General features: G+C 41.3%; 1 long non-coding RNA gene across 1 annotated transcript; it reads left to right on the top strand.

The window, feature by feature from the left end:
- Positions 1 to 336: 336 nt before the first annotated feature.
- LOC142942324 (uncharacterized) lies at positions 337 to 5,164 on the top strand. The gene is made up of 2 exons (XR_012951587.1): positions 337 to 1,204; positions 3,573 to 5,164. It is a non-coding gene; the product is annotated as an uncharacterized LOC142942324 (long non-coding RNA).
- The last annotated feature ends 15,107 nt before the right edge of the window (positions 5,165 to 20,271 follow it).

Here is a 20,271-nt window from a genome sequence, read left to right as displayed (position 1 = left end):
ACATGGGCGGGAGGGATATCTCCTCCCAAACAGCTGTGCTAGGCAACGAGTGCAGCGTCAGTGCGATCAAACAAACAGGCAGACAGCGCTGAAAGGAAGACATCAATTATGTCACAGCTGGTCGAGAGGAAGGCTGCGCAGTGTGTGATCTACTTTCAGACGGATACACAGTAGCAGGCCCTTGTAATTACATGATGGATGGATGTCAGTCAGACATATCTCTTTAGATATGATGAGCTTCCTCTCTGACCACAGAAACAGAAAGACATGGGGCTTTATTTGAGTGCAGATGGCACAAAAGCAGACACATTGCTTGTTTCCTCAGTCCCACACAAACAGCGGATGTGTTGCACATGTGTGTCTCCTTCTTAGACCACCTGAGACCTCTAGTTTCAATCCCGGGCCCCAGACGCCTAATGATCCAACACACCTGCCTAAAAGGCTTTCTGGAGTGCAAGAACTTAGAAGTAAGTGTCGCGTTCAATGTCCAAACTTCAAACTGCAGTATGCCAGGAATGCCCGCAGACATGAGGTGCAGGAGGTGCCCACAGCGAGGCTGGTCCGGCCAAACCAGGACAACAAAGTGACTATTGTTCCCTCTTGGAAGTGATCCGAGCTGCTGCCTTCCACACTCCCCGTGTGATTTGGAACAGACTGTTTTTGTTAAGAAGTGAGAGCAGACCCGAGTGATGATCCCAATTATTATTATTAATGATCACGTCAGCACTAACAACAGACATGCAAAGTCATCGTACAAAACGGACAATTTGTATACATTCTTGGGATCTTAACGCCATGCTGAGTCACGACAAACAAACAAACAATCTATTGTTTTGTCATTCCAACACTGACAGCTCAGAAAATTCAGCACAAAACAAAAGCTTCATTTTACACGCGGTCAGCTGAACCAGCTTCTAAAGAGCCCTACAGCAAATAAAGGAATTGAGCGGTGTACTGAGGCAGATGGAAAACACTCATGAGGCATGAATGCGGCCTGATTTGCGTTGGCTCGAGCTTGCCTACATCAGGGACTTTCTCATCTGAGAGCGTTTAGACAGAACGTGGTGGAAACAGTGCTTCCCATCGCTGCTCATGTGCTGGCACCGGTGACTGCTGGGAGCCGCTTTGGACGAGGCTGATTAGCAGCTGGCAGCGGGGACTCACAGGTCAGTGGGCCTGGAATCTGACCTTTCCCAATGCCAAGGTAAAATATGATCCTACATTATGTTTACTACAGCGCAGAATTAGACTTTCCTCGGCTTGTTTTTGAGGGTAGAGCTGCAGCTTTTTAACAACTTACAACAAGGTTCTCATACAGGATGTCTGAAAGCGTGACGTACAAGACGTTCAAAATTGCTGCACTGCACACACTGCAAGACTGTCCCAGACTGTTACAATGACTAGGGGCTACACGAATGACAGGAATGATCCCAGGTGAGTAGTAATAAGTCCAAGATTATCAATATTCCAGTTGAAATCTACGACTGGGACTCTAAACTGCATCTTGCAATGTGAGATTATTTATTTTTCACTCATTTTGACAACTTTCACAAATGCTTTTGACCCATGCATGAACACAAGAGAGCCCAGTTGAACATATAAACATATATGTATACATTTTATGACAATTTTGTCAAACATGATGCAGGCAGCCACCATTTGCAAGTTGTCTTAACTCTGGGTGTCTGGTGCGAATAATTGTGATGTTTAACTTAATCACATGAGAAGTCACTCATTACCAAGGTGCTCCATCTCGATTCAACTTGTTTTTGACTACAATATCATTAGACATGTTTGAAAGCTTTCGTAGCTACAGCTCAACACTTTGCAGTAAGCTCCAGTACGAGATGATTGTAAACATACGCCATTACACTCGTTATCCAGTTGTCTATTCACTACCCAAAATCCACAGACTGCTTTCAAAGGCCACGCCATAGCAATAAAGCCTTTTTTTAATCAAGATTACTGCTGAACACTGATTAACTGACTAATCATTGACATCGTTCTGTCTATGCCGATCACACATTCCAGGGAATACACAGGGGGATAAAAACAACTTATGTATTCAGAGCTACTGTTCTCATACCAACACCCACAATTTCAAGTACGTTTTAATAGCATCAGAGTATATCAAGTTGGGGAACTACTGCAAAAGCTTAGATCTTCTTACATGTTTTGGTTGCATCACTGACATTCTTAACTACAGTGTTTGTATTTAACTCAGCATTGTTAGCTATCAGTCAGCAGCACATGTCAACGTTTGAAGGATAACTTCCTCTTTCAATCATCTCCATGTGGTAGGAAACCAACATTTCCTGTTTATGCTGTTTTACATTGATGTAATGTGCCACAAGCACATGCACACATGTCAAACATTTGATCATGCCGTCTGAACAATAAGCTTTGATGATGACTGAGGACAAGTATCAGAGGGCAAGATGAATGTTCTGGCTGCCCTTTATGGTTGGTGACAAATTGTTTCCCGGCTATGACTTCAAGTAAAACCACATGTTTTGTGTTAATTACGCTCTGCCAACAGTAAAATATGAATGTGTTTGTGTGTCAGTGTTAGAAATAAAAACGTGCATGATGCCAAAGGCAATCCAATTCCATTTGGACAAAAGCTTTTCCTATTAAGTGAGATAAACAATATTAAACATATTGAATATATATATATATATATATATATATATATATATATATATATAAACATATTGGGTTGATTTTCCTGAGCGTTTACACCGCAAATGAAGGCATCAACCAACTACATTGTGTGTAATGATCATATTCCAAACGTACACAACAGTGTAGGCTATAACAACACGAAGGCATAGGCCAAACCAAGACAGCAAACTGTATTACTCTTGTCAGCTTGACAAAAGGCAGCGCAGACCAGATCCACGCCTTCCATTATTACCGTTCACGATAAAAGCTCTAGACATATACTTTGCGTAACTGTTTGCCAGAGAGAACTCAAATTCACTGAGAACATTTCGCTGGAAGAAAAGTCAATAAAATAGCTGACAGTAGCTTCGGCTATACAGCAATTTACAAACAGCAAATTCATTAACAGAGTGACAGAAGCAGCTCTGGGTCAATAGGATCCCGGTAGTTGGTCCTCTACTTGTGCAGATCTATTCAAACCTTTTTTGAAAAAGTGTTGCAAATGTCACAAATGTGCATCTCTGCGGGTCCGATCAGGCAAGCATTTTGCATTTTCATGTTGTGTATTTGTCCATTCAGGTCACTATAGTAACTTGTGTTTATTCAGATGACGGAGTCCTGCACAATCTAATCACCCATTCAGAGAGATAGAACTCCCCTGCATTTACACAGTGAGCAGGAGGGAAGTCTACTCCTTCCCTCTCCTCGTGTCTTTGATCTCTCTTTTTCTGGATAAGAAAAACTGTTATGGTAGCAGCAGTCAGACGGCCTCCTCCATCTCTGCGAGTGAGACAACTGATCCTCCTTGAATTCCTCATGCAGAGTGAGGAAATTCTTCTGACGGTAAGTGGAGCCACGTTTGGGCCAGAGATGTGTGAAACAGCGCTTGTTTCCTTTCTCTTCGACAGACGCCGACAATCTCAAGAGTTTTGCCATCGCCCTCTCAATGAGGGGCAGCCAAGTGCAGCGTGTGGAAACCGGACCGAACGAAGATAGAGAATTAAGGGTCCTGCCAACTTCTGCATGGCCTCTTTGGATGTTCACCAAAAGAAAGCAGACCTTTACGTTCTCACGCAGCAGAGACAAGGCCCGGTTCAGCACTGGAAGAGCATTTGGTGAAACCAGTGGAAATAATCCAGTTTGAGAAAACAGGGAGAAGAACGTTTTGATATAGACATTTAGAGTAATGTAAACTTTTTTGGGTGACATCACTTAACACCTGAATGAACTGAATTTAAAGCTACAGGGCAATTCAGTTATATTCATTTTTCTAAAATTAGGTACTTAAGTCCCGCTTGGTGGGTGTCTTGTTGGGGACCTGAAAGTATGGAGGCAATTTGGACAAGCAACATGTTCAACATGGGAGGTGGGGCTTCAGGCCTGAGCGGACTGGAGATCCACCAAATTTGTTCATGTATGTAAAGTTGACAAAACCTTCACATTTTATATATAGTAGAGTAAGAGAGCCGGCCGCGTGTTGCATAAATTGAAACGACACGCAGAGCTGACTGATCATTCGCCTTATCTAAATTTGCATGATTCAGACTAATTTGATGAATTAATTTATTCAAAAGATGGATTTTCTGTGGAATGTTCCTTTATCACAGGAATTTAACACTCTTTCCGCTCATTCAATCAAAATCCTGCCTCTACACTTAGCACTGTTGCTTGACTTTCTACCATGAAACAACGACTTGAAGCCATTTTGTCTTTTGCAGCATTTTTAGCATTGTAATTTAAATCCCTTTGCATCATGTTGTGGACTGCTAGCCACAGCTAAGTCACCACTGACCATCTCAAATCAAACTGGTTAACTGAAAAGCACAAAAGACAGATTCAGGTACAGCCACATACTGATAATGTGCCCCAAAAGTGACATTGTGCAGGTGTAAGTACTCTTTGCAACCTAATACAGACCTCTCTCTGGACATACGCTCTTATCTCCTGCCTGTGTTTCTTGGCCTTTCTCTTATCCTGCACACATGCCTCAGAGCTCAGCCCGCTCATTCCTCCATGGCGAGCTGCTCGGCCCACCCACCTCACTGCCAAACAAACCCAACTCTGTCGGATGCCGGTAGCAGCGTGGCAGTTTCCTGCCTTGTGCTCCATGCAGCACAGCCACAGCAAATTATCTCAGCATGGGGAAATAGATGTGTTTGCTTGTTTTTGAAGTGATGAGGAGAGTGTTCTTACTGAAGGTAAGGATGAATGGTACCTGAAATATGTTCAGAAGTAAAAGGAGATGAGGGACTCTTGTGATGTTTTCGTAGTTTGGTCCATTGTTCAATATCTGACATGGGTATTGGTGCCTATGTCGTCAGTGTAGCATTTAAAGTATTATTCTGCATATAAAATATTTTTTGTTATTGTCAACAAATCCCCAAAAAATGTCAAAACTAACAATGATCCTACTAATTTGTAGTGTGTTGCCAAAACCTGATCTTATTCCTCATATTTTCCCTCATGTCCCAAAACTATTAAAAGCACATAAATGAGACAATGTTGCTTCATTATAATTAACACAAGCTCTATTTTATTTTGAGTCAATCTCACATCCACCGTATGCCATAAATACTCAAAATATATATATATATATAAGCAAAATATCTGTTTCTTCAGCTTGCTAACTGCTCCGTACATGAGTGTCGCTAATTCTGTTCGTCTATTGTCTGGAAGCATGAAGTTGTGTTGTCAGCTGTTCTGCTGAAAACAGCTCCCTGCCACTGCTGTAAACAGGGTTGATGAGACCAGTATTCACGAGCTGTACAACCAAACAATAAAAATATGGAGTTCGTCACTTCACAGCCACTGGGGCTAATTGAAGGACGACCCTGCTCTACCAATGAGCCACAGTCGCCACAAGAGGATAATCTAATTTCTTGTTAGCTTTTCAACTGTACATTAAAAACAAAAAACCTTGCTTTATACTATATGGTTGTTTGCTCACACAACAAGAATAATAGTTATTACCATTTGACCACTGCAACATTTATAGCCATAACTCTCAAATATATGAAAGATGCTCACATTTGATCTCAAGCCAAAGGCGTCTATTACAAAAGAGGATTATGCTGTACCTTCATATGCTCTTTGTTTTCCTTCCTTCCTTTGTTGCTCAGTTCACATCAGACACTGGGTAGACTCTTACGCAGCAGCTGTCTGTAATTCAAGGCATCCTCCGCTGGTGCGTACGATGTGAGCCATTTTACTCGGGGCTGTTTTTCAGAAGATTTAATCTGCCAGATGGAAAAAAGTGATGACATGAAGAAACGAGAGGTTTTGGTAGGAGGGTTGCGGACGACTAGTAGCACTGTGTTACGTGCTGTTTATAATATCCTAAAATATTCTCTTGTCTTCATCCATGATTTTTAAATTATAAACTATATTCCTGCACAGACGACAGCCGTGACAGTAATGTTGTTAGGTTGTCCGTACATCCGGTCCATTCTCATGAACGCCTTATCGCTCGAGGAAGTTTCTTCAAATTTGGCCCAAATATCCACCTGGACTCAAGGATGAACTGATTCGATTTTGATGGCCAAAGGTCAAGGTCACTGTGACCTTACGTCCCTCCCATTCTCAGGACCGCCTTGAGCTTGTGTCTTGTAATCTGAGCTTCTCTGTGCTTTGTTTACATTTCCGGCTGGCTGAGACTTGTTATCGTATAGTGAAGGTGACCCACTGGCTAGCTCCCGGCCGCCGCTCTGCACTGCTCATACGGCAGTTACAGCTGATAACACCGTCAAGACTGACAGCGGCGTTGCCAAAGCGCAGCCCCCATCCTCCGGATCCCCCTCAGGTAAACACTGTTAGCTCTGTCAGCACTGTTGATATTGTTTTGCACTGTTAGTGCTGTTAGCACAGTTAGCTGGAAGCCGCCAGCTCAGCCATCGTCATATTTAGAGACATGCAGACGCAATAGAAATGCTCAGAATTTTGTATTGAGCATCTTTATGCAAAATAAACAATTTAAACCTTCATCTGTTGGAGGGAGTTTTTGCCACTGTCCTTAATGGTGGAAAAGCCATGAAGGACAAAGGACATTTTGTTTATTAATGTAAAGCAATTATAAGTTCTCCTGTAAAAATGTGTTATGGGGTGTTAAAGTCAAGTGTTCACTTCATAACAGTGTAGTGGCAAAACTACAAAGTATGCTGGTTTGGTCGTAAAAGAAACAAGCGCCAGTCACCAAAAGGCAGCAGCACAGTGGCACACACAAGAGCCAGATGTGCAAGCACATCGCATGGGATCTGCTCAATCAACAAACGATTGGAAGAGAAAGGATAAACAACACATGGTATGTGAGTCTCAAACCAAAATAAGTTGTGTTTTTTTTCCTCAGACTGTTTGCGAAAGAATATTTGACACACTAACTGTAAACAAAATCCAGCATGAAACTATTTCATGATTTTTGTACATAATAAAGTGCTTTTTTACAAAAAGTCATGTCATCCTCAGGGTATTTAGAGCTGTGGCATAGTTACAATAAACACATTTTAAGGCAGCTTACAGTAATTCCAATTGACAAAAAATTTTTCAAGCCTCAATCTAGGTACAAGTTTGGCAATTACTTTTGCATTGAGAGTCAAATTCATTCTTTAAACAATAACGTTTTGACTCCAGGTTTTTTCTCCACAGTCCAGAGAAAAGAGACTTTTACAGTGCATCATAAACAGCATAAAGAGTGCAGAGAGTGCGAACATGAGGTGCTAGAAACCATCAAATTAGGAGCAAATGGTCCAGAACTTTACGAAGGAAAATCATATTACAGCTGTCCAACCTTTGGATGGAGTGGGAGGTGGATTTAAAAGAGGAAGAAAAGCCAATGACCTGGCAAATTTGCCAGAAATAAGTTTCCGTACGGAAAAAATTATGTCCATCTCTCTCTTTTTTCTATGAAGCAAAATGAAAACAAGAGGGGCCAAGTATTGCTCCAGGGGCCTGCAGATCTCCATGTCTACTCAGATACAAAAACTGAATAATGGAAATGGGTGATCCCATTAAAAAGTCAAAAATCTGTCCATCTGATTTCCTATTCATATGCAACGCAAGATAAAAGCCGTCAAAAGTCCCAGTGGAAAAGACCTATAGACTATCGGCTTGAGACAAATGAAATGTAAAGATACAGTGGAGTAATGTCTACCTGAGCAGAGAATGAAGTCACTCTCCCTCTGTGTGTGTTGTTATCCACGTTTCTCCTTGCTTTATTGACATAGCTGGGCTGGCCGCACGTGCTTTTAGTGCATGTTAGGGCATCTAAGCTAGCCCTGTTGGTTAGCTCACGGCCGCCGCTCTGCACTGCTCTAATAACGCCGTTACAGCTGTTAACGCTGTTAACGCTGTCTCGACCAACAGCGTTGTTGCAGAAGCAAAGCAGCCACCTTCTGGTTCCCCCCTCAGGTAAACACTGTTTGAACTGTTAGCGCTGTTAGCACTGTTTTCTATGAGCCTGCTCGGCGGTAACATGTTGAGGGCCGTTGAGAGGCAATCAAAAATGCTCCCAATCTTAAATCTTGCACCTTTAAAATGGGGTGGACAACATATTACAAACACTGGCAGTACAACGCAATACAACCATTCGTTTCAATAGTTGTTTGATGCGGTTGTCTGTATACAAAATATAGAATAAGCTATAATGTAATCTGACAAATTAGGAGTTTTTAGAGGTAATCTTTTGAAGAAAAATTTGTGTACACGTTAAAACAAGCCAAGAGTTCTTGAGCGAGACATTATATCTGTAGCTGCTCCAGAGTTGCTGTCCTGCGTTATCAGATTTTGGCCTCGACCTTCTTGTCAACGGGGGATCAATAATGTAACTCCAGTAACTGGCTGGCAGCCCGGCTACTCCGGCTCATGGTTTTCACAGATGTTAGCTATTGGCTCAGGATGTCTTGAAAACACAAAATGACAATCATGTTTCCACCCGCTCGGCTCACTTCGGCCTCTAGCGTGCCTGTTGTCTGACGGGGAGATGGACACTTTTGGTTTGTTGTGGCCCCGAACGCAAGCTGACTTCCACTGTGGTGACCCTGACATTTTAGAGCCATATGTGAGAAACAATTACGTCAATTTGATCTCTTTTAAAATTCACACACTGAGGTGCCTATTTATGCACACACGTAATCCACTGTTTTATTATTGGATAATGAAACGTAGTAAATGTCAGTCCATTATTGGCATGTTTGCTTAAATTGTCTAATGTCGGAATTATTCAATCCATCTGTGTAGAAACAATAAAAAGTTTTAAACCCTTTTAAACCCTCTGCACACTCTACTGACCCTTTGAAGGCCAACCTCGACATCCAACATTATTTTTCTATTATTAAAGGTGAGGGTTGGATTTAGTTCATAATATTAAACTATTATTTGGTTTCGGGTGACCTTGTTTTATAAAGATGCATACATAACGAGATATCAAAAATATAAACAAGGCAAAAATAGAAATCCTTTTAAAAACATGTGCACAGATTATAACGAGAATGGGTTATAGATAAGCAAAGATAACACATAATATAAGACTATAAATAGAATAAAAACAATCAACTTAGCTTTCATTGTATGTCTATGCCCAGCGGCAGTATTCTCGTTTAAACAACCGATAATGTAACCAGGTACAATTTACAAGGGAGTCCAGGACAGCTGCATCAAGTTTACTTGTTCCTTCCTTGTGTTCTGTGCAGGGAGAACAGGGAGTACCACAACAGCTCAATCTGTTATTGCAAGCTTTTTATCAATTAACACACATGTATGAGCCATGTTTCGGTCCACTGGTGAGGCCAAAATTTGGGTTGTAGCAGAATCCCAGTTGCCCAGTTTTGTTTCTTGAGCCAACTTAACCATCACATCCGATGGCTGAAACTTTGGTTTGTCGCGCAAAGACAAATTTTACACGTGTCCCTTCCAGAGCTGGGATAGTGTGAAGATGTTGAACACCTTTTTGATCATCATAGGATTGATCGGCAACCCTTTTGACAATAGAAGGATTGTTTAAGTATATACACTGAAAATCTTTGGGACATCAATTTAGGGTCTGAAAAAGTGTGATGTGCATTTTACACAATTCTCTGACATTTTATAGACCAAACAGTTAATCCTGTAATTGAGAAAAGATCTTCAGCTGCAGCACCGACATCAGCACAGGCTGCAACGCTACAAATCAATCAAAATATGAGAAGGGTTTCACAGGGGCTTTAGGTTTTCAGGTCGAGACGTTATTTATGTTCCTGTAAATCCCTTTGGATGAAAAGTGGACTGCTTTTGGATTATTATTTCACAGCTCTTTTACAGTTTCTTGTTATGTCATTGAAACGAAACAGTATGTTTAGGGCACCCTCATATATTGTTATAAGATGAATATTAATACTTCACAAACACTAATGAAAAGGTAGGTGGATCTCTCAACTGAGGAAGTTTTATAATACTCTCGTAGGCAGATCAGTTAAAAGTGCTGACTGTGCCTGGAGCCTCTGCTTTTCTCAGAGGATCAAAGGCATACTTTTCCAATCTGGGCAGTAATACAGTGATTTTCTCCAGCTTCTGTGATGCATTAGGTCCATTATGTAACAACACTTAGGAATGCCAAAGGGAATTTCACCCAGTGTTAAGCCACGGCATCTTTACTTCCTCAGTAATTGTTTTTTTTTAATCTCATTTTAATCCTTATGGACAGAACTGGTCCAAGGTGGATTTGGACATCATAAAGACAAAACATTACAATCATTCACATGAAAACTGGATCTCCACTCACTTCAAAACCCATGAGAATACTGGGCTGAATTTCTATCACGTCATCACAGTTCATGGCCAAAATCTACTGACCACATATTTGGGGCAAAGCTGCTCGGTTAAATCAGCATCGGTATGCCCTCAGACACAATAATAACCTCAGAGCAATTAGGCTGCATCTGATAGTGAGCAAGAACGCCTTATCAGTCTCTAAGTACTGTGTTCTCTGGCCACGATCAAGGAAGAGTGCTTCCGTTTCGACTTAACGGCAGAACTGCTGTGCTAAACAACTCATCTGTGGCCTACAGAAAAAAATGCATGGCAGCCAGACTCCTCGAGTAGATAACGGGTCTATACGACCCCTTTTCCTGCTGCTGGCCTCAAACATTGTTGGTTAATTGACAGGCTGTAACTCCACGCAGGAAATCAACATAGAAGGAAAACATGTATCATTTTGGATGAAATTTAGCGTTTCAATTTTTCAAAGGTCTCTTTCGATAAGGAAATTGCTGAGGATGTTTACATGCAATTATCAGAATGAGCTCAAATTAAACTTGTGTTCCGTACATTTTAAATGGGATTAAATAAATACATCCTGTAGCACAAATTCATAGTGCATTCATAGCCCAACCTTTTGGATCTTCTTTAAGCAACTTTGTATAATTAGAAAATGTCCAACATAAGTGCCCTTGTGTGGAAGCATTGTCATTAACGACAATGCTCACAACTACTACCTATCCGACCCGGGTAAAGAGATGAAATGACTACATTTTGATGAGCATTGTTTTGTTTTTCCAAAACCAAAAACGTAAGCCGACAGAATCCTTTGAAAGATGTTATAATCACAAGAAACTCATTCACAGAGTTACTTGAAGGTTCACCTCACTGTATTTGGGCAAAATCGTCTTTGGAGTTATTTTCTATTTCCCACAAACTACCAATGTATACTGACATTAAAGCTGCTGCTGTAAACCTGCTGGCAATGGAAGCAGACATGATACGGCTTTCAGAACGGGTACACTGGACCACTATCGAAGCAAATGTACGCTTCTCCAGGTCAACACAAGAAATGAACTCAATGTTATGTAAGTCAGGACATAGAAGAGATGAGCATGTCACCACAGAAAGAAAAAAAACAACTAAATACACACTGTCGTCTCAGAATTTCCGAAAAATGTCAACTTTCCTGCATCCTTCTGAAGGAGACCAGACTCTCTTCTACTGTCCAAACAGGAGATGAATGTGTGAACAGGTTTGGCGACAGAGCATCCAAAACAACCATGGAAAGTCTTTTACATTTGGGATTTTGGAGATCAAACAGCAGCGAGCGCATTCTTTTCCTAATGTCTATTAGATTTGTATCTGATTGTTTGAAGGGCAACTCAATTATTTGAACAATGTGGTCAATTGCTTTTCATCTTGCAAAACCGATTTATTGTCTGTCATTTACTTAATTATTTAATCAGATAAGCGGACTGTGAAGTGTACAGTGTACCCATTTGTCCGGTGTAGTCGACAAACGAGTCTGTGATCTGGCAAAGATCCACTCTCATCCACTAGACAGTGGCCGATAAAGGAAAGAATGAGAGGAAAGGGGAAAGGCAAGAAGAAACCCAGACACCCAGCAGAGGAGCAGCCAGATTATAAATCACTTAATTGTAACCATGAAGGAGACGCTCGTTCTACAACTGCATCACTGCTTTTCCACTGCAGCTTCAGCCACCGGCAGTTAGTTCCACTTCTAAACACCACGGTGACATGATGGAGGACCTGCGTCAAAATGAAGAGTCTTAGAGGAAAAATCTTGAGAGAAATGTCAGGATTTCACTTCGATTTCTATGAAGCGTGACATCCCAGATTATACACTGTCCACACTTCATGTTTCCTCTGCATGGAGTTTCGGGCGCGGGTTTGAAAACTGGCTTAAAGCTCCAGAATAATCTGCATCATATTTCAGTTTAAAAGAATAAGTTATGGCTGAATCCAGGAAACACAATCATGTTATTTGTTTATTGGCTCAAGCAGTGGGAAAGCTTTGAGGACTGTTAACTGGAAGTCAGCACTTGGATTCCAGTGAATTTCACTTTGGCGGGTGGTGACAACCCAGATATAGTCAAACCCAAGCCAGGCTTACGGCTAAGACGGCTCCAGACAGAAGCTTGGAGTGGGACAGGGGATGGGAAAAGACTCGATGACTGTGATGACAGTGAGTCAGAGGGACAAAGACAGAGCCAGACAGGCTGAGCATCGCCACAGGGGCGTGACGCTTTTCATCTGCTGGAGATCCTCCGATATTCCCATGAGTATCAGTCTCAGAGGGGTCGAAGCAGAAACTCAAGCAGATAACCCCTCGGAGAATTCAAACTGAGTAAGAAAAGAAAAGAAAAAGAAGAAAAGAAAACCTCAAATACTGTACATGGATTGATGTAAAATATATCCTCAAGTGCACCACATAAGTCTAGCAAAGAAAATGTCTGCTGAGGTGAACAGGTGTTGGTCTGCTGTTGTCTGCTGCATGATGTGTGCACGTGTGGTTTAGACTCAAAACGAAACTTTAAAACAGGGAGGTGAAATCATGACCTCTGCGTTTCAGCTCATTCGTTTGCTCGCAGAGGGTCGTAATGTTGTGTAGACTTGGGCTCAAGACAACAGATAAGCCAAATCGGGTATGAATGTGTATTTGAAATGTGGAAATGTGTTTAATTTCTTTGAGGGTCAAGGACAAACAAAACATTGCCCAACAGTATTTTCCATCTTCTGCTGGCATGCTTTCAAAGCTGCTCATTCATGGACCTTCGCCGTGAGATGCTGGAAACGTCTGAGGATTGCCAAGGACATTTTAGTGATAGAAGGGAACCAGGCCAGAACGGCTCCTTTAACTTCTAAGAATCGCAGTCCTGACGTCGAATCAATCAATCTTCAGATGACACGACTGTATCACCATCTATAACCATCTATAACCATCTATAACCGCCTTGTGGGAAAAACTTGTCTCCGATTTCTTTTATCATCTGAAGTGAACTAATGTAGCGAAACAAACACAAATCATGGTTTTTAGACCTGAATATTAAAAAAAGAGAAGGTTTTTGCATTTTTTGTCACGGCTGGTAAATGTCCAAGAGAAGAAGGTTTTTTACTTAAGTTAGACACATCTACAGGGGGAGCCCCCCCCCCCCCCCCTCCTTAATTTATCTAAATTGATAAAAACACTTCGCACTAGTGCTCTTAATACCATGGCAACTAGTTGAGAGGATAACTTATATAACTGTATTTCTTAATTAGACAATCAGTACTGCAAAAACCAGCAAGACCTTTGTTCCACATTGGAAAAACTACTTCAACAAAACAATACTTGAGGAAGTGTAAATAGACGGTTTCAATGTACAAAGTTGCTACATTAGCAACTGCAGAAAATGCCCGAGAGTGTGCCTTCTAATTTGCACAGTACGTTAGATGACATACAAGCGGATGTAAATGTAGTAAATGATGTGATGCCCAAAGCGATAAACAGCGTGCGAAGAGATGGTGTTGGAGATTATCTGCCAGCTGCTTCACCCCTCATTATAGCCTTTTACCTCCCAGATGCTGGGGGGAGATATCAAATCTGAGAAATATGTTACGCCCCCCCCCCCCGGAGGCGTAGATACCTCTTCGGATCACAACATCGTGTGACAAGCTGCACACACGCCCCAAAGCAAGAGGAAACCCAAGACAAGAGAAGTGTAATGGTTTTTGGGATAAAAAACTAGTTAAGGACATGTTTGTTAAAGCGTCCTTGATCTGAGAGAGAGCCGAGCTGTCAATGGACATGATCTGATAAGCATGAACTTCTCTTCTGAGAGTGACTGAGCACAGACATGGATTCGTCAGTGTGGATGTTTTATCTTCACGACTAATGTTTTCTTGCTCTGTTGCGATGATGTGCTAACAGCCAAGATGACTGTTAGAATAAAACAATTGTGTTTTGCTGTATTTTGGAAACCAACCTACCACAGTGACACAGCCTTGAGGAATTTAAGCACACATCACACAGTCGGCTGTTTTGATGTGGTCTGACTCTTAATGAAAAGAAAAAAAACATCGCAAAACATTTTTGTATCGTGTTAGTTAAGGTCACATCATCCCGTTACAATTGACTTATAAACTGGTTCCAGTTCAGACTTGTTCTTTGATCTTTCCATTGGTTTAATTTATAATTTGTATCGTTTTAAACTTAACCCTGAAGTGTTTTTTTTTTTTGGAGAAACACTTAAAAGGCTGTAGAAGGGACCCTGAAGTTAAAGGTTTCAGTGGGAAACATTGACTGATCAAAATGTTTAAATCAGGATGCCTACACTCAGTGGAAATGTTACTAATCTTAAAGTAAGCTATAAGTCAGTAAGTAAGTTGATATTTTTGCATGGTTACAACATTTCCATGATGTTGATTGACTCAAGTAGGCTACTGCATGTGAATTTCTGGCCACGTTCATGGGTGAACTGTAGAAGAATTGTCGGTTGCAATTTGTAAACTCAACATTTGGAGTTGGCCCCTCATCCGCTCCGCGACACCAGAAGTCCCCTGACCATGGTTAGGGTGTTCGCCAGCCTGTCAACGTTTTTCTTAACACTGAGCCTTGATGCGTTGGTTGAGCTTGGGGGGAAATTTGGGGATTTTTGGAGCTTCAATTAGGCTCTAAAACAATATGAGGGAGTGACTTTGATACCTTGGACTGCTGGCATTGGGGGAAATAATACTGTTTTTACAAGTTTTGTTGACAGAGTTCTGCAATTTGTAAAGTGAGGTTGGAGATATTAAAGCCTGTAAAAAGTCCCACACAATATAAGTGGGATTTCCCCTTTGGCAAATCGTACTTACATAACATTAAATCACAGCAACAATGTATCAGAATACTTGAGCATGACTTCTTGTGATGTAAAATATCCATTATTGCCGTGTAACACAACTGAGAAAAAGTAAAAGCTTAAAAGAAAGCCAAAGCTATATTTTAACCAACCGCTCACTGAGTAATAATTAGGCCTTCTTACATCTCTTAGTAACCAGTAATGTTAATATTTGTGCCACAAACACACACAACGTGTCCACCCACGTCTGACACGTCCACATAGCACTGATAGGGCGCTAGCAGCCCTTCTCTTTCAATACACAGTCAGAACACTGTTATGTCTGGCGTGTGTGTCTCAGGAGAGAGACAGGAATGCAGTCAAGGGCTATTTTGAGTTTTTAAAGGAGCACCCGGGTTTTGTGAGGTCTGACCTTTGAGAAAATCTTACGGAACACTTTGTCAATATTTGGAGGCCCACTCTTCTTCTGTCAATGGTCGTGTTTGACCGCCCCTTCAGTGCACGCATAAACACACTGCGCACATGTAGAGAGCACACAAAAGAGACAAACACATTTCATGTGCTACTTCCGAATCTAAACCCAAACTATAAACAATGAACCGCATTTTCCCACTGAAACAGTGAAGACTTAAAGAGCAGATGAAAGAGCGACATACAAGGAAAGTTCATAGGAGCAAAAAAAATAGTTCCCACACGAAATAAATATGTATGTTTCTGTGTATGTTCACATACAAACTGTGCTAACAAGCCCTCATTCATCCGTTTTACAGCCACCGAGAGAAGAACGTTTCTGGTATCATGTCACTCTTTGGCTCGATGCTTTGTTTCATTAAAACATCCAGTCTAGTTATATTATCAAGTGTTCTACAGCCATTGGAAAATGATCACTAATGAACTACCATGGGACAGCAGAGGGCGTGGACCACCCGGCATCTCATTACCCTGACACACTGCAGCCGGCATCATGCTGTCAAAAGACGGCACCCCGGCCGTAAAACATAAAGGGAGGACAGAGAACACGGCATCACATAGTGATGCATGATTGAGTTTTAGCTTCTGTGCCTACCCGCATGCAGGAAGTATGTTGATTTATGTTAGAAAACCTGCAATAACGAGGCGTTATTTCAGAAGTAATGATAATTGGTTCTCGGTTTCAACCCAACATATACTGACCTTTGGCCTCTGAAAAGTGCCAAGTCATAGAAGGAGAAGTCTGAGCAGCCGATCACTTACAGCTTGGAAGTTTCATCTCCCTTCATTTGAACAACCAGAAGATTCAGCCAGGATGAGACTCGAGTGCTGAAGTTGTAAACATTTGAAAAACATTTCCAAATGCTTTTTCACTGACTATCCAAGGAGGTTATGTTTTCGGTTTGGGTTTGTTTGCGTGTTGATTTGTTTGTCTTTTAGTCAGCAGGATTACTGAAAACCCACTGGTCTGACTATCATGGAACCTGGTGGACTGGTGCAGCATGGAACCCAAATACATTTTGGAGCGGATCTGCATGAAGTGGCTGATATACACATTATGTTTCACTAATGGAAAATGGCCTTGGCGGATGTCTGCGCTCTCTGAGTCACAACACACACTTGTTATCTCCTTCAAACTGTCCACCACAGCTGTACTTTGAATGTGGGGCATCTCAGTACAAGTTGTCAGTATTTGGTGTTTGCTTGTTACATAATGAGTAAAAAGTCCTTGAAATTGAAAAAGGGGGTAATCACTATATTAATATGCTAACACCGCAGACACTACACACACCACCATAATAGAAATTCTCTATTCAATTTATTATTGCGCCATCCTTATCTCCGATTTTTATTCTCAATGCTCTTAATTGTTATCTTAATCTATGTTTGGAGTATAATAAGTGCCTTTTATTTTAGTTTTTTAAGTTCATTTTTGTGTGTAGTAGTTGTTCATAATGGTTTCTTTTAAGGAATTATTTTTTAGGGCATTTAGACATTTAGGGAAACACTCTTTCATGCATTTGCTTTCCTGCCAAGATTTAGATTAGTACCACTCTCAAATATGTAGCTACCAGCTTGTTAGTTTAAGACGTTACGTGTAAAGATGGAATCAGGGGGGAAATAGCTAACCTGGCTTTGTCTGAATGTTGCAAAATCTGCATACCAACACCTCTAAAACTCAATAATAAACACGGTATAACTTATTTGTTTGATCCATGCATAACCGAAATGTGAAAATAACAAGTTGCTATTTTTCTGGAGGGTTATGTAAAGAAGTCACTACTCCGAGCCAAGAAATATTTCAGCACATCAAGTCTTGTAAAACTACAACTTGTCATTTTACACATTGTTACCTATGAACAGGTTGGCTGTTTCCAGCCTTTCTAATTTACCCGACAAATATGAGAGGGGCATCAAACTCTCAGCAAGAAAGCATATTTCTTAAAATCTTTAATAGTTATTTTTCTTGAAAGCATTTTGAATTGATCACAAAGCACACGCCACTATTCTTCTGTTTTGTAACAACATCATCTGTGTCAGAAAAGTCACACATTTATTTTCCAATAATATTGTTTTTGTGTGTGTTGCTCCTCGTTATCTATCTGATGCTATTAGCTGACCCTGTAAATTGAAGCCAAACTCTTGAGTTGTTTAACAATCAGAGTGATGTTATTCTCCTCCTTTCAAATTCTTGCTCCCTGCCAGTAAAACAGCTGCACTTTGAATTTGAGCAAAACAAAAGCATAGTACCAGATCAATGGCTTGTAGAATAATGAAAAACCAGATCTATTTGGATGAGACCTCAAATTGTCCTTTGGTTTGCTTTAGACGGGCTCCTGGTTTGACTGAGGCTGCTGGATGGTAAATGAATTGGCCCTTTGGCTGCTCTGAGGGTTTAATAATGACCTCACTGCTCTCAGCTGTCTGGGTGCAGATCAATGAAGTCTCGCAGGTCATGAAAAACACAGCAAGATAAAAAGCAATAAGACAAGATTCACCTCTGTTTTTCTACCCATTGCAATGCATGTAATCATTTTGCAGGTGCCTGTAGATATGCAGATTGTTTACTGTTTTAATGGAATATTTGACAAAGCCCTTAAAGTGCGTGAGTCAACCTCCGCGGGATAGCAATTGTGTAACATCTTGGCGCAAAAAACAGGAAAAACAGAGCAGATGAGCAGCAGATCTGGGTGCATTTGACCCATCACACACTTGAAACTCCCATTAATAATCAAATATTTGGATAGCTGAATTTCAGCAGAACAAACTTCGAGAGGGATTTCTCGCAAAACAACACAAAAATGGCCTGACCAATTACTGAGCGCTCCAACAGCTAAAAGAAACGCTCCACCCACCTCCACTGCACCGAAATATAAATCATATCAGTCTTGACGTACACAGAAGCTAACCTTGCTTCAGACAGCTGCCTCGCATCAGACTGGGACGGTGTGCAGTGGGACTAGTGGTGTGAAAAACAGACATGAGTGAAGGTCTCTGTGCAAATACAAACATGGATCATGTTACCTAAAGTGGCATACTGGGACCCTCCCACTGCTCCAAGTTCTTTCCTTTGTGAAATAACATGTTTGAGGACTAGACTAAACACAAAAAAGTATTTTCTTTTTTTGACGATGTCATTGTGAAGTTTCTATTATGCTGAAGTGTCTCAGTGTCTTCAAAAATAGTACAATGGAAAGCAATGTGTCACATTTAAGTCGAAAATGACAAACATGTTACACAGAACGTAGAAGTAGTTTTTGACTACAGAGTTTATGCAACATTTTATTTGTATCAAAATAAAAGTGGATGTAAAATTGCAGTATTTTAAAATATGTTAGAAATCATTTTCCACTCTGTCAGACTTCAAGGACACATAAGAAACCCTGAATGTGAACATGCTGGACAAATAGGACAGTGATGAATCCTAGCAAGCGTGTGTGATAAGATAGAAAACAGTGGTTGCAGGTGTTGCACTTTGGTGTAAACTGAAGCAACAACAGAATATTAAAAGCATGTTATGTAAGCATCAGTTAAATAGCTGATTACTGTGCCTACATGGGGGCAGAATAACTCGAAAACAAGCTTAAGCCTTGATGTATTGTCACCTGCTACAGTGACCATCAGCTAAAACATCCAAAAACTTTGAGCAACATTAGCATTCTTTGGAGTCGTGTGTCCGGCCCATTGGACTGACAGAAGTCCAATATTCACCCTCTCTTTTTCTTCTAGCTTGGTCTTTCTGAAAGAGCTATTTTGGTCTATAGCTTGCTAGCTCGTCTGTCTCTCTGTCTGGTGTTTGGTGCTCAGAAGATAGTGGTCAGTGGGTTTATCAGAGCTGGTTTGTTGAACACAGCTGCCTGGTGCTGCTTCGAGTGGGGTCGATGAGAGAGATGAGAGAGATGGTGAGCTAAAAGCAGCTCAAATGCTCAACAGAGTATTGTCAGTCTGAGGGCTGTGAGGAGACATCCTCTCCTCCACCCTCAGGTTGTCAGTACCTGATGTTTCCTCCAGCATCTGCTCCCCATTGCCGAGACCCCGAAGCACAGGGCCTCTCAGTGGGAGGGAAAGTCACATTATATGTGAGCCTGTCTTGGAGCAAGAAGCTTTACAGAGATATGACTTTGAAAAGGGCAGAAAACGGAACGCAGGGAAGCTCAGTAGATTTATGGTGATCATTGATGTTGGTTCTGCAGCAGATTGGAACGGATGAGATTCTGCCCAAAGGAAGAAACTGTGAAAGCTTCTAGTTTGAAGGTGGCTTTGTGCCAGACTAAGGATCAATCATGAAGGGACAGTGGGATTTACCAGGAAGTACATTGTAGTACTGCCCTTGAGCTTGGCGTTGGTATGGAATGGTAAATGAACTCGCATTTTTAAAAGCGCCTTTTCTCTTCCGACCCCTCAAAGCGCTTTACGCCACGTGCCAACATTTACCCATTCAGTCACACACACATCCACACACTGATGGCAGAGGCTGCCCACCAGAAAATGAACGAATGCTCATCCACGCACACTCACACACACCAATGGCACAAACTGCACGAGCAATTTGAGTACCTTGTCGAAG

The sequence above is a fragment of the Anarhichas minor genome, unplaced genomic scaffold (genome assembly GCF_050575085.1).
Source record: "Anarhichas minor isolate MPS153535 unplaced genomic scaffold, ASM5057508v1 ptg000136l, whole genome shotgun sequence".
Taxonomy (NCBI): domain Eukaryota; kingdom Metazoa; phylum Chordata; class Actinopteri; order Perciformes; family Anarhichadidae; genus Anarhichas; species Anarhichas minor.
This window is presented reverse-complemented; position numbering and strand designations above follow the sequence as displayed.